This window comes from Zalophus californianus, chromosome 3 (assembly GCF_009762305.2).
Source record: "Zalophus californianus isolate mZalCal1 chromosome 3, mZalCal1.pri.v2, whole genome shotgun sequence".
Taxonomy (NCBI): domain Eukaryota; kingdom Metazoa; phylum Chordata; class Mammalia; order Carnivora; family Otariidae; genus Zalophus; species Zalophus californianus.
The window spans coordinates 55,657,954-55,672,485 of NC_045597.1; the positions used below are offsets into that span (position 1 = coordinate 55,657,954).

The window sequence follows — 14,532 nt, forward strand, 5'->3', positions numbered from 1 at the left end:
CAGAAGGAGAGGGAGAAGCAGACCCCCTAGAGCAGGAAGCCCAACGCGGGGCTCGATCCCAGGACCATGGGATCATGACCTGAGCCGAAGGCAGACGCCCAATGACTGAGCCACCCAGGTGTCCCATAGCTTGGTTTTTCTGATGACCACCCTCCATGCTGAAGCTATCCAGCCCACCAGGAGTTGCCTCATTAGCTCAGAAGACATTCCTAATCACCCCAGAAATTCTTTTTTTCTTTTTTAAGATTTTATTTATTTATTTGTCAGAGAGAGAGAGAGCCTACAAGCAGGGAGAGCGACAGGCAGAGGAAGAAGCAGGTTCCCCACTGCGCAAGGAGCCTGATGTGGGACTCGATCTGAGGACCCCGGGATCATGGCCTGAGCTGAAGGCAGATGCTTAACCAACTGAGCCACCCAGGCACACCCCACCCCCATTTTTTTTAAGATTTTATTTTTACTTATTTATTTTAGAGAGAGAGTGCATGAGTACAGGAGTGGGGGAGAAGGAGAAGGGGAGGGTGAGAGAATCAGAAACAGACTGCACTGAATTGGGAGCCTAACTCGGGGCTCGAACCCACAACCTCAAGATCATGACCTAAGCTGAAACCAAGAGTTGGTCGCTTAATCCACTGAGCCACCCAGGCGCCCCACCCAAGAAATTCTAAGGGATTTCAGAGCTCTGTGTCAGATGCTCCTATCACTCAAAAAATTACAAAGATCTTAGGAGCTAAGGACGACAACACATATTTCAAAAAAGATAATATATTGGAAAACACTTTGCAAAAGTGTGAAGTTGTGTATAAGGAAGTAAGGAATAATTAGTAGTAGCAACATCTGGCTAATTATAGGATCCCCTGGTCTTAGTTTCTGGCTGACCTGTCCTTCAGTTGGAAACCTGTGGTCATTTGTTGAACAAATTATCACTAGGGCCAGTGGCCTGTAAGACAGTGGTTCTCATCCCTGGCAGTGCATTAGAATTACTTGGAAAACTTTAAAAATCCTGATGCTTAGGCATACTCCTGATCAAAGAAATTAGGACCTCTTGGGTGGGACACAGGCAGCAGAAATTGTTAAAGCTTTCCAGGCCATGCCAATATGCAGCCAAGATTGAGAATCTTTGTCTTTTTTTTTTTTAAGATTTATTTATTTATTTGAGAGAGAGAGCTCACACAGGGCTGGGGGGAGGGGCAGAGGGAGAGAATCTCAAGCAGACTCCCTCATGCGCACAGAACCACATTGGGGCTCAATCCCACAACCCTGAGACTATGACCTGAGCTGAAACCCAGTGGGACGCTCAGCCAACTGAGCCACCAGGAGTCCCGAGAATCTCCATTTTAAGGGATTAACAAGAAGAGGATTTTTCAAAATAGTAGTCAAGAGAAGCAATTTGATGCCTTTTAAACATTTTATTTATTTTAAGTAATCTCTACACTCAACATGGGGCCCAAACTCATGACCCAGACATCAAGAGTTGCAGGCTCCAAGGACTGAGCCAGCTAGGTGCCCTGCAATTTGATACCTTTTAAAAGTGCAGGTGCCTGATAAAGGAAGCCTGATAAAGAGAAAACAGCCAAGTTGTTTTCTGGCGTGCTGTCTGCAGGCTGACAGAAGTGTCATCTTCCTGACCCCTCTTACAAGGGCATTGCTCAACCGTCGAGTTTTAGAAGGTGAACCAGCTGTGGGAGGGCTGAATGATAGGAAAGATACTGCTGAAAATGCCTCATTTAAGCTTTTTCTCTCTCTCTGAAAAAGAAGCTCCTGTCTGCACAAACTAAAGGTATAATTTGGCTCCGATTGTTATCTTCTCTATAGGCCCTCCACGGCCACCATGTTTAAAATTGCCACCACTGGTCTCCTCTTGGAAATCCCTATTCTTTTCTCTCTAATTTTTCTCTGTGGCACTTACCAGCAACCAACACATTCTTTTTTTCTTTTTTTTTTTTAAGATTTAGTTATTGGCAGGCCTGGGTGGCTCAGTGCATTAAGCGTCTGCCTTCAGCTCAGGTCATGATCCCAGGGTCCTGGGATCAAGTCCCACATCGGGCTCCCTGCTCGGTGGGGAGCCTGCTTCTCCCTCTGCCTGCCGCTCCCCCTGCTTGTGCTCTGTCTCTCTCTGACAAAAAAAAAAAAAAAAAAAAGATTTATTTATTTATTTATTTGAGAGAGAGTGGTGTGGTGGGGATGGGGGGGGGAGGCTGAGGGAGAAAGAATACAAAGCTGACTCCCCACTGAGCACAGAGCCTGAGGCGGAGCTCCATCTCACGACCCTGAGATCATGACCTGAGCCGAAACCAAGAGACAGACGCTTAACCAACTGCACCACCCAGACTCCCCCACACACTATTTCTTTTACTTATTATTTTATCTTCTGAAAGCACCAGAGAGGTATACATTGTCTTTTTGCTCACATTTAAATCCCCAGTGCCTGGAACAGTGGGTAGTAGACAGCCAGTCAAAAATTGTTAAATGAGTGAGCTTGCGACTGAGATAAATTATAGGTTTAGCACCATAGTCCAGCCCAGCAGCCTATGAGGGAGTCCTCCTTGTATAGTTAGATTTTCTGAATTCCTTTATGATCTGCAACTTAGGTCTTTAGCCATGCTGGTGACTGAACAGTAAAGATGGAAGACTAGCCCCTCATGACTAGAAGAGGCTGTTTGCATGAGTTAGCAGAGACAAGAGCTCTTCCCTCCGAGCAGGAAATGGGCTCAAAAACATATGGTTCTGTGAAAAAAGCAAGTTGTAGAGCAGCGTAACACAGCATACCATCCATCCAACACACAGACACGCCTAAGAAAAGCAGTGTCTTGCTGTGGATACATGTATATATTTGCAAAAGCACAGACAACAGTCTGGAAGGATGTGCATCAGCCTGGTAACAGTGGCTAACTCTGGGCGGCCGGGGCGCTGAGGAAAAGTGGGGTCCAGGGGAACTTTAGTGCTGTTAGCACTTGCCTTGTAATTTATCCCAATGACTTTGTGTACAATTTCACATTTAGTTTCTAAAGCTCTTTTTTCTCACAGATACCTAACATTGTATTATAGTAACACAAGTGAAGTATGGGGGAAATATTTCTGTCATATACAGACAATTTATAAGGAAAATGCCCTAAAGAAATAAGAAGCATATTACACCTGAGAAGAGCTAAAGGAGTTCCACCTCTAGATTGTGTGCCTGGGAGGCAGTGAGTTTTCTGATCACTTAATAGGCACAGGGTGTGTGTGTGTGTGTGTGTGTGTGTGTGTGTGTGTGTGTGTGTGTGTGTGTGTGTGTGTGTGTGTGTGTGTGTGTGTGTGTGTGTGTGTGTGTGTGTGTGTGTGTGTGTGTGTGTGTGTGTGTGTGTGTGTGTGTGTGTGTGTGTGTGTGTGTGTGTGTGTGTCTGAGAGAGAGCTTGATTTTGATCCAAAAAACTGACCCATAAATAATTTTGCTAGAAACGGCAGCCAGTACTTTAAAGGGAGGAATGGAGAGGGATGGGCCAAGCCTGCCATCAGGCTGTGGGGGGAAGATAGCTTATCTTCTGCTTTCCACTCTTTCAAGTGCAGATGCGCGATGGGGTGGGAACTAGACAGAATATAATTTGGAAAGCATATTAATTTCTTTTCTTTCCACTTTGCCTTACTTAAAAAATTACTGGTAGCAACTTACGGAGGTCTATGTAGCACCTTCAAAAATTAGTGAGGCCATAGGTACAAACTGAAAATGAGAATAAGAATATGAAGCCAGGGGTTGGGATTATATCAACCTGGGTGTGTTGAGTCCTGCACCGTCATTAAAGGTGGGCCCCGAAGTTGGTCAGGAGCTTTTTCACAACTGAAGAGAAGGGAGAATATAATTCGTTCTAAGATTTGCCGTCGTTTTTGTGTTTTTCCTAGGGAAGACTTTTTTTTTTTTTTTTAGTGTCTGATAATGAGACACCCAAGCCCTCATCAGTAAATACCCCTACAGTAAATTCGGTAATGGGCTTCCTGTGGCTTATTTTGTGTGATCTCCTTCAGTGTAGGCCTAATCTTCAAATTCAGCTCAATAAAAATAATTCTAGTAGTCGGCAGAACAAAGGGATCCTGCCTTACAGCTTTCCAAGGCCAGGACCCATCCAAAGAAAAAAAATATCTTATTATGATCTGGAATGGCTAGAGCACTCTTCAGGCAATCTAGCACAAGTAAGTTTCTGTAACACAGATGTCTGCCGGGCTCTCCTGTCCCCGTGGAATCCAGATAAGGTTGGCGCATATCTTCGGAGGAAATCCAAAACCCTCTCCAAGATTTCTGTCGATGTTTATTTTAGTCATTGACAATACATGGAAAGGAAGAGAGCGTCTTACATCACAGCAATGCAGCTTCGGAGGAAGTCTGGGTGTCCCTGTTGTTAAAGTCCCCCTAACCACCCATCACGACTCTGCATGATCCCCCATCTCTTACCCGCTCACTGGCTGCCCTCTCTTTTCTCCATTCCTGGACCTGCTCCCCCACTTCCCCATCAGGAAAAAAAAAGACAAATCCCTCATTTTGTCATACAGAGGCAGCTTAACCATTGCTTTTTCTTGCCTTCAAGGTCTCTGACTTCTATTACAAGGTGATTTATTATTTTCCCACAAGGGAAAAAAAATCTAATTTGCCCTGAGCTTTTGGTAAGAATTGAGTAGTATTAATTTTGTATTCATTCATTCAGCACATGTGTATGGAACAATTAATATGTGCCAGGCACATTAGCAGCTGCTAGATGTACAACATGAACAGGACAGAGCCCTTCCCCGGAAGGAAAGTGGAACAGATGGGAGATTAAACATGCAAATTGCAATAGAGTGATAAGCCTCGCCCAGGAGAAGATGGGAATGCTGCAGGTAGCGCCTAACGCAGGTAAGTCAATCAAAACATCAATTTCCTTAAAGGGTAACAAAAGTTTCTGAAGATAATACCCAAAGCAAGTTTTATAACTTGTACACTACCTTTAATAACTGTCTTTTAGCAGTGACCTAGAATTGCTAATACTACCTATGTGACCCTGCTGGGGGCTCTAAGGCACACAGTAAAGGTGTCCCTTCTGCCTCATTCTTGCTTAATGGGCATGGAATTTCAGTTTGGGATGATGCGAAGTTCTGGAGATTGATGGTGGTGAGTGGCAAATTTTATGTTATGTATACTTTACCAAAGGAGAACAAAAAAAACCCAGCAACTACCATGCTGCCTGACTTACTCTATGTGTTCATCAAATACTGGCTCCCTCCCTGCTTTTGTGAGTGAATTTGCATCGGGGATCATCCACTGTTTTGCTTTATTGACTAATATACATACAGAAAAGTGCCTGACATCTAAAAGGAACTTCTGTGAAGCTCATTTCTAAAGTGACAAGTTCTGAGGTGCCTCGAGTCCTGTATATTTTTTTTTTAAAGATTTTTTTTTATTTATTTGAGCGAGAGAGAATGAGAGAGAGAGAGCACGAGAGGGAAGAGGGTCAGAGGGAGAAGCAGACTCCCCGCTGAGCAGGGAGCCCGATGTGGGACTCGATCCCAGGACTCCAGGATCATGACCTGAGCCGAAGGCAGTCGCTTAACCAACTGAGCCACCCAGGCGCCCAGTCCTGTATATTTTTATGTCTTTCTCCCTTTAAATTGCCAATACTGTCTTCTCCTTCAGTAGAATGATTTGCCAGAACATTGTGTCTAGAGCTTTGTGGTAGAATAATACTTCATAGTTGTAGAAAAACAGCAGTCAGTTTTTCACAGTAAGGGGACATCATCTTCTTACAAGTCATTTGTTTAAGAGACTTGGTATTTCCAAAGTACTTTCTGGCCAAGGAGCTCAAATGACTGTACCAGTCAATGTTCTCAGGGAACAAGAATTACCACTTCCTTCCAGGCAGACTTCCTAGTCTTTAGGAATCAAGGATGGTAGTTAGAGCAAATCCCATTAGGTAAATATTTCTTCAAGAGAATCTAGAATCTCAGAGCTCATGGGAACCAGAGAATTTAAGAGGAAATCTCATTCAAGTGTTAGTTTTCATTTCCATCAGGTATAAAACACAGGGTGATCTATGCTTTGTAGGATTATTATAGCCTATAGCTCAAAGATCATTATTATAGTAGGCGTGAAGTAGAAACACTTTTATTTAGATTCTCTTCATTCTCCCCTCCTCATGCTCCCTCCATTTCTTCTCAGAGCCTGCCTGTAGTGAGATGTTTTTCAGCTCCCATCTTGGACCCATTCACTGGCACCAGACTCAGCCATCAGCTATGCTATAGGTCCTATCCTATGCTTGGGTCCTATGTGGTGGACCAAGATGTGGGTGCTGCTAAGCCATTCCTAGGCCCAGTGACCAGAGGTGTAGGCTCCCTCCTTCAGTCAAGAACCTGCAGGCTGATGAGTCAGGTCTAATTTCATCTTTGTGGATAATTAATGAGTAGAAAGGACTACAATTCCAGTTTTACATGTCAGAATGCATTCTTTTAATTCTAACAACATAAATAAGGATTGGGTATTTCCCTAAAGTAGGATCTTAGGACTATAAGAAAAGTTTTTTTTTTTTAAGAAAAGGTTTTATGAAAATATACATACCGAAAAATGTGTATATTGTGAGTATACAGCCCAATAATTTTTCACAGACTGATCACATGCATGCAACCACATCCAGGTCTATAATCAGATCATGGCCAGCACCCCAGAGGCCCCTTTTGCTCCCAGAAGGACCTCTAAGAAGTTATTTTATACATCCATCTGCCTGTAAGTAGGCCTATGCCTAAATCCACCTAATAGATGGACACTCTCCCTTTTTATTTTATTTATTTCTCGGGTACGGAACCATACATAATTCATTTGAGGAAATGCATAAATGTTATCATATCGTATATACTTTTTTGTGGCAGCAGAAAATTTCCTTCCTTCTTTTGCCTGGCTCTCCCACATCCCTCTCTTCCTCCTTAGACTTATATAGTGATCTCAGTGCCCTGCAAACATGCTTGTCATCACTTCCCAGGCAAGAAACAGAACAGGCTGGGGCCACCCCAGAAGCTGCCCCTCCTGCCCCATCCCCATCAAGCCTTTATCCTGCCTTTCCATATGAAACCTACCCCTGGGTAACCAAATCACAGATGCAGAAAAGCATCTTTTTGGAAATGTAAAAATACATTTTTAAAAAGAAGTGGTAGATAACAGGGTTTCTGTTTGGGATGATACAAAAATTCTGGAGATGGATAGTGGTGATGGTTGTACAACATTGTGAATGCGCTTAATGCTACTGAATTATGTGCTTAAAAATGGTTAAAATGGTTAATTTTATCTATGTATATTTTAGCACTATATAAGAAAAGAAATGGTAGAATTAGAGTATCGCCATTTTGTAGCCCTCAAATGAGTCCTGTCCCATTTCAATCCTACCCTTTCCTTAAAGTAAATACCCTCCTGATTTTATACTGATCACGTCCTTCCTTTTTTTTATAGCTTTCTCAGCCAAATAGCATCCTTAGATGTAAGAGTTTAGTGTTGCCTTTTTGAAAAATTTGCTTGGTCTTCTAAATTTATTTTTAGTCTGTACGGTTCCTCTCAATTCTTTCCCTCAATTTCATCTGTTGGAGATTTTACATCCTTTGACCTGCTTCTCATGGTCTGGATTTTGTGTGGTTCATGTTCCTCTGGCCTCTGTATTTCCCCCAAAGTTGTCTTGCTAGATTCAGGGGCTTAAGGAGACTCCATTGGTCTTTGGCAAGACCATAGCAGGGTTGAATTCTCTCATCAGGGGGCCCATATTGTCTGGTTGTTGCTCTTTTTAAAATTTTTATATTTTTGATATCATCAAATAAGGTACTGAATCTTCAGTGCTTTGCTATTGTCTATTATTGTGTGAAAGTTAGTTTCCCTGAGCCTTTGGAACGAGGTGTGCTCTAGAGTAGCTTGTGTGGTCACAGGGTTTCCTCTTCTGGTATTTTGGATAGGATTCAAATACGTAGGCAACTTCCTATCTGGGGTTTCCTGGCTCTGCTCCCCTCCCCCACTTTTAAAAAAATATTTATTTATTTAACAGAGAGAGAGAGAGAGAGCATAAGCAGGGGGAGAGGGAGAAGCAGGCTCCCTGGGAGGCTGATGCCAGACTCGATCCCAGGACTCGATCCCAGGACCCTGGGATTATGACCTGAGCCGAAGGCAGACAACTCGATCCCAGGACTCGATCCCAAGACCCTGGGATCATGACCTGAGCCGAAGGCAGATGTTTAACCCACTGAGCCACCCAGGCGCCCCCTCCCCACCCCCACTTTTATGTGGCCTTTCTATTTCTTTGGTTCCTAATTCCTAGGATTCACAGGAGCTAGGCTGTCCAGCATCTTCAAGCTTACTGCAGACTCCTTGCATTCCCTTACCATTGGTGGGGCAGACTCTCTCCCCGTTGCCATGCTTCCCTGTGAATCCCTGTTAGTCACTGTTCTCAGGTCTATCAGACACCCCACTGGCACCCTCTGCCTTCTCCTGCCCAGATGTCAAAACCATGCAGTCTGATGGCTTGCCAAGGTTTGCTCCTATCTGCCTCTATTTTGATCGTCATGGAGATTTCTTTCCTTTTTTTTTTTTTAAAGATTTGATTTATTTATTTGACAGAGAGAGACACAGTGAGAGAGGGAACACAAGCAGGGGGAGTGGGAGAGGGAGAAGCAGGCTCTCTGCTGAGCAGGGAGCCCGATGTGGGACTCGATCCCAGGACCCTGGGACCACGACCTGAGCCGAAGGCAGATGCTTCACGACTGAGCCACCCAGACGCCCTGTCATGGAGATTCCTTACTCCTAATTTTGTTGTACATGTCATCCATAAGATTTTGGCTTTGTTGTAGTTGCTCTATTTTTTCACTTGGGGATTCAGAGAGATTAAAAATCTACCCTACCCCTGCTGCCATTTTCCCAGAATCTTCCTGATTGACTTTAACAAAGGAGATACACACACACACACACACACACACACACACACACACACACACACAGTTCGGCTGCTCGTTGAAGGGTATATCAAAGGCTTTTTCAGTTCATGCGTTTATGGGGTTTTACTTGGTTAAATCTAAGGTATAGGTTTTAATTTCTCAGAGTATCTCATTTGGTTTTCTCTACCAGTGATATCTGTGACATATCTTATTATCAAAATGTCCTGACTTGGGGCGCCTGGGTGGCTCAGTTGTTAAGTGTCTGCCTTCTGCTCAGGTCATGATCCCAGGGTCCTGGGATCGAGTCCCACATCGGGCTCCCTGCTTGGCGGGAAGCCTGCTTCTCCCTCTCCCACTCCCCCTGCTTGTGTTTCCTCTCTCGCTATCTCTCTGTCAAATAAATAAATAAAATCTTAAAAACAAAAAAACAAAATGTCCTGACTTAACGCTCCAGGGCCCTCAGCCAGGTGACCATGGGCAATCTGGAGAGGACCTTTGCTTTGTTGTGCCATATGAGTGTTTGGGTCCTCAGGGCTGGTGAGTGGGGTTTAATGTGCAAACTTTAAACACATGGTACATGGCCTCGACTCCTGAATTAGTGGCCAAGTATATTCCTAAAATGATGTACTCATTTTGGGGAACAGAGGCTCAATTAAGGTGCAGGTAGAAGAGAATCTACTCACTCAGGAAATGCCTGGTGTTCAGTTAAATGAGCCCCGTGTCATACTATTCAGGAATTGATTCTGTTATAGACTAAATGTTTGTGTTGAAAATTCTTATGCTGAAGTCCTAACCCCCAGTGTGATGGTATTAGGAGGTGGGGTCTTTGGGAAATGATTAGGTCATAAGGGTGATTGGGATTAGTGTCCTCATGAAAGAGACCCCAGAGAGCCCCCTTGCCCCTTTTGCCAGGTGAGGACTTTGAACCAGAAAGTCGACTATCACCAGACACCAAACCTGCCAATGCCTTGATCTTGGACTTCCCAGCCGCTAGAACTGTGAGAAAGAAATGTTGTGCAAAGCGCCCTGGTCTACGGGATTTTTGTTAGAGCAGCCAAGTAACCTAGGACTTATTCCTTTCATGGTTCATGATATTTTGGATCCTGGCCCACTGTGAGAATCTGATTCAAGATATAGATCTTTCCCCCCAGAAGAGCGCACATACCCACACATTTTGCACACGATATTAAATGTTTACGGACTATCGTAACCATGACTCACTCCTATGTTTAGAATTCCTGTGCTGACACATTTGTCAAAAGCACATGTCTTCCAATGATTGGTGGGATGTTCACAAGAGAGAGCAAGTAAGGTGCCCCTCTCTTGGATTGTTATCAAGTCTACTGGAGTCTCACTAAACACGGAACTCTGAATCACACTGCAGGGGAGTTTCGTTTGTTTCCATGGGAGGCCAAGCTGACAACCGTGGGTACACTGGCCTGACTTCCTGCCAGGCTCCGGGCCGTGGTGGGAGTAGAATGCTCTGCTCATTGGCACTGCTAAAGAGCCACACAGTTCTGGCTGCTGACAGATGGAGGTAGCCTGCTTCTCCTCTGGCTTTCCCTGCCTGGCACTTTCCAGATTCAGTCGTTAAAATGAACCAAAGTCCTCTTCATCTTCTTTGTGGCCTTGGCATTTCCACGACTAAGTCCCACGGAGGTGGAAATAGGCCCAGAGAGGTTCACTGTAGGTCAGGGCAGGTGTAACTCAGGAGGCCAGGTGGGCATCAGCTGGTCTGATGTGCAAGCCTTCTGTGTCCTGGGAGATTCCCTGCTCATCTTTGCTGTGAGTCTCCCGATTAATAAACAACTAAGCCAACCGACAAGCACAGCAGAAGGAGGCACATGGCTAAAATACTAGCTTCTGAAATAAATTTGCTTAACTTTATGTTTTTTGAAGTTTTCTTATTTGAAGTCTATTAATTAAAAAAAAAGACTCAAAGGGATGAATAATTCTACAATTACAACAGCAAACAACTTTTTTTTTTTAAGATTTTATTTATTTGTCAGAGAGAAAGAGCAGTAGGCAGAGAGAGAAGCAGACTCCCCGTTGAGCAGGGAGCCCAATGCGGGGCTCGATCTCAGGACCCTGGGATCATGACCTGAGCCGAAGGCAGATGCTTAACCGCCTGAGCCACCCAGGTGCCCACAAACAATCCTTTTTGTCGGCCAAGTTTTTCTTTATAGATTCACCAAAGAGTGTGGCTGGAAGCCTAATGGCCTAGCAGGTGGCCCAGCCAGCAGTCCAGGAGGTAATTGATGAAAATGATACCACAAATAAGCAGCAAAAAGGGCGCCCCCAAACTTCCACATCTCAGTCAATGGCATCACAGTCCTCCCCGGTTGCACCTGCCCTCAATGAGGAGTCTTCCTTGGTTGGACTCTCTCTTGCCTCCGTCTTGGGGCTTCAGCGTGTCCTGTTGCTTATGCCTCGGATGTGTATCTCAGCGCCACCGTCTTCTGTGTGCGCGCTGCCGCGGCCTCCCGGGTGAGGTCCCCGCCGCTGCCCGCCAGCCCCACAGCCCCGCTGTCACGGAGCGCGTGCGGTCCCCGGGGACCGTCCATCGCTTCCATCACTGCCTCCAGTGCCGTAGCGGCGGCTTGTTTAGTAAACCGGAGTGTGCTGAAGTCCCGCCTCTACTCACAGCTTTCCAAGTGACTTCCCACTGAATTGAGAATTGAATGTAAACTTAAAAAAATAAATTCCTGGGCGCCTGGGTGGCTCAGTCGTTAAGCGTCTGCCTTCGGCTCAGGTCATGGTCTCAGGGTCCTGGGATCGGGTCCCACATCGGGCTCCCTGCTCCGCGGGAGGACTGCTTCTCCCTCTCCCTCTCCCACTCCCCCTGCTTGTGTTCCTGCTCTCGCTGTCTCTGTCTCTGTCAAATAAATAAATAAATAAAATCTTTAAAAACAAACAAACAAAAATTCCTTCCACGGCTCATGCCTCATTTAGAATAAGAGCCAGCTTCCTCACGTGGCCTCACAGGTCCCTCCTGATGGGGGGCTCCTCTCCAACCTTACATCTGTGTCAGTGACCTGCTCTTTCTCTCCAAACCCCTCTTGGTCTTCGATTGTCTTGAATTCACCATTACTTAGATAAGTGGGTGTTTTTCCTCGTTTCTCCTCCAGCTGTTCCTCCCTGCCTCCCTGCTTCCTGTCTGTTTGCCAGACACACTGTGTTCTTGTTCCTCGCAGACCACCGCCTGCCCTGGACTTTATCGGTCTGCAAGCTCCTTCCCCGGGCTGCTCCTCACCACCAGCTCACAGTGCAGACGCTCCCTATTCCAGGCTGCCTGCCTGACCACCCCCTCCACTGAGGCTGCTCCCTGGCCTGTTAAGCCAGCCTGTCGTGACCTCACCGGTTCGTATGTGTGTCCCCTTCTTCTCTGGCTCCCCTGGAAGGGGAGCTCAGAGAGGGCAGAGTCTCCGACTACCTGGTTTTGCATGGCATTTCCAGAGCCTAGAGGGGCAGGCGACATACAGATAGATGGGTTAGGGCAACCTCCTTCCTGATGAGCTGGGGGTGCTCTTGCCGCCCGCCCGCAGAGCTGTAGCAACTCTCCTCTTGCCGATTTCCCCGCCATGCACCTGCTCAACTCTCTCTCTCTCTCTCTTCTGGTTCACTCGTGGGCCTTGGTTTGCTCTCAGTTTGTCCCATCTCTCTAGGACTGTGAGCTGAGCTCAAAGCAGTCAACTAGCTTAACCTTCCCATGTTCAGGAGGAGAGCTGCCTCATTTTTGTTAGGGGTTTCCAGCGGGGTGAGGGGTGAGGAGGTAAGTGAGGGCACATGCGCCCTAGGGTGGAAAATCCCAGGCCCTGAGGAACGTGGTTTCTCATTCCTGAGTCAAGGTCAAGGCTCTCCCCAACACCCCTACCCACACTAAGTGCTGGCAGTCTTAGGAGGCAGCATCCCTTAGAATCTAGTCCCTCCAGCCTCGCTTGGGCCTGGGAGAGGTGGGGAGGAAGTGAGTCCCTGGGTCTGGTCAGTCCCACCTGTTTTTTTGTTTTGTTTTTGTTTGTTTTTTAAAGATTTTATTTATTTATTTGACAGAGAGACACAGTGAGAGAGGGAACACAAGCAGGGGGAGTGGGAGAGGGAGAGCAGGCTTCCCGCGGAGCAGGGAGCCCGATGCAGGGCTCGATCCCAGGACCCCGGGATCGTGACCAGAGCCGAAGGCAGACGCTTAACGCCCGAGCCACGCAGGCGCCCCTCAGGCCCACCTGTTTACGCAGCCTCTTGCCCTTCACTGACTTTCCTCTTGAACCCGAGGATCCCTGCATCTGACTCAGCTGCTGATCCTCTCAGGCGGGGGGAGGGGAGGGGCAGCAGCAGGACTAGACTCCTTCCCTGGCCGCGCTCTCCCCACCCTGTAGCCACCTTCCAAACGGCCTCCCGCCACCCCAGGGGCTCCTGGCCTCCTCTTGATCTGTCCTCCCTGTAGGTTCTCTGGATGTTGTTGGGGAAGGAGCCGGGGGCCCTGTGCCATTCCAGCACAGGGGCACGAATGGGAAGCAGAATGTCTCATCCAGGGAGACACATTCACACTTAATTTGTGTTTTCCTATTTTCTGGTTGTTTATTTGGCAGATCCTTGATACTCAGATGTGGTCCATTTGCCAGCACTCAGCATCACGTGGGAGCTTGTTAGAAAGGGAGCATCTCCATCCCCACCAGACCTCCCAAGTCGGAAGCTGCACTTTAGCAAGGTCCCCAGGTGATTCATAGGCTCATTAAAGTTTGGGAAGCCCAATGCCTCGGTAAAATATACTTCTGTAATTAAGAAAATGACAAGTTTTTTTAAAAAAATGGTAGAGCTTCCCCAATGGCTCTTAGTTACCCCTATTTCTGGGCTGTCAGGTTACAAGCTGGAGAGCACTCGGTGTAGAATTGTGTTTCCTGTACAGGGTGAGGCCCTGGGGTGAAGACGGATCTTGCCGTTCTTCCTACTAGAGACAAGAACCTCGTAAACATTTATGGCAGCAATTCTCAGCACCCAAAAGGGATATAAGAGAGAACATTTTAATCACCATATTAATTAATGATGAAATTGTGATCATGGGATTATGGGGACAAAATGATTTTTTTACGACGATTTGTCGTTACGACAAAATTGTAATGCTTTCTGGGTGAAGATAATCAAGTAGAAAGAGAAGTGGGTGAAATCAGGGGCGGTGGCGGGGAAAGATAAAAAAAAAAGCAAACCACCCCAGGAAATGACAACGGGAATATGACTAATAATGCCTGAGCCCCGCCCAGACTCTAGGTGGAATCCCAATCCTAGAGGTCTGTGGGCGTCTGCCCCCCCGCCCCCGAACCGACAGCCTGTCTGTTGCTCTGTGTAGCCTTGTGAGCCCAACAGGAGACTGAGCGGTTACAGGGAATGCGACACTAGGTCTATTTTGGGGTGTACCTACTGCTTCCTAGTGTAGACTGATGCGTGGACTTACCCAGGCATACGGGCTGCCTACACTCAGTCGCTGCCTCTGGATCTAGGCCAAATCTTCCCATGTGTAAGGAAACAGGAAGGAGGGGTCTCTCTTTTTCAGAGGACATTATGAGGGCAGTCCTAGGCTGCTTTTGTTTTGTCATTTCTTTCTTCCTACTTGGCCCTCCTCAGTCACTGACTGTCTCC

General features: G+C 46.4%; 1 long non-coding RNA gene across 1 annotated transcript in view; it reads left to right on the top strand.

Annotated features, from left to right (window-relative positions):
* The window catches only part of LOC113919397, a 29,556-nt gene that overhangs the window by 9,600 nt on the left and 5,424 nt on the right, over positions 1–14,532 (top strand). Inside the window, exon 2 of the long non-coding RNA XR_003518983.2 lies at positions 4,674–4,861. This is a non-coding gene — a long non-coding RNA (uncharacterized LOC113919397). The remainder of the gene's footprint in view (positions 1–4,673; positions 4,862–14,532) is intronic.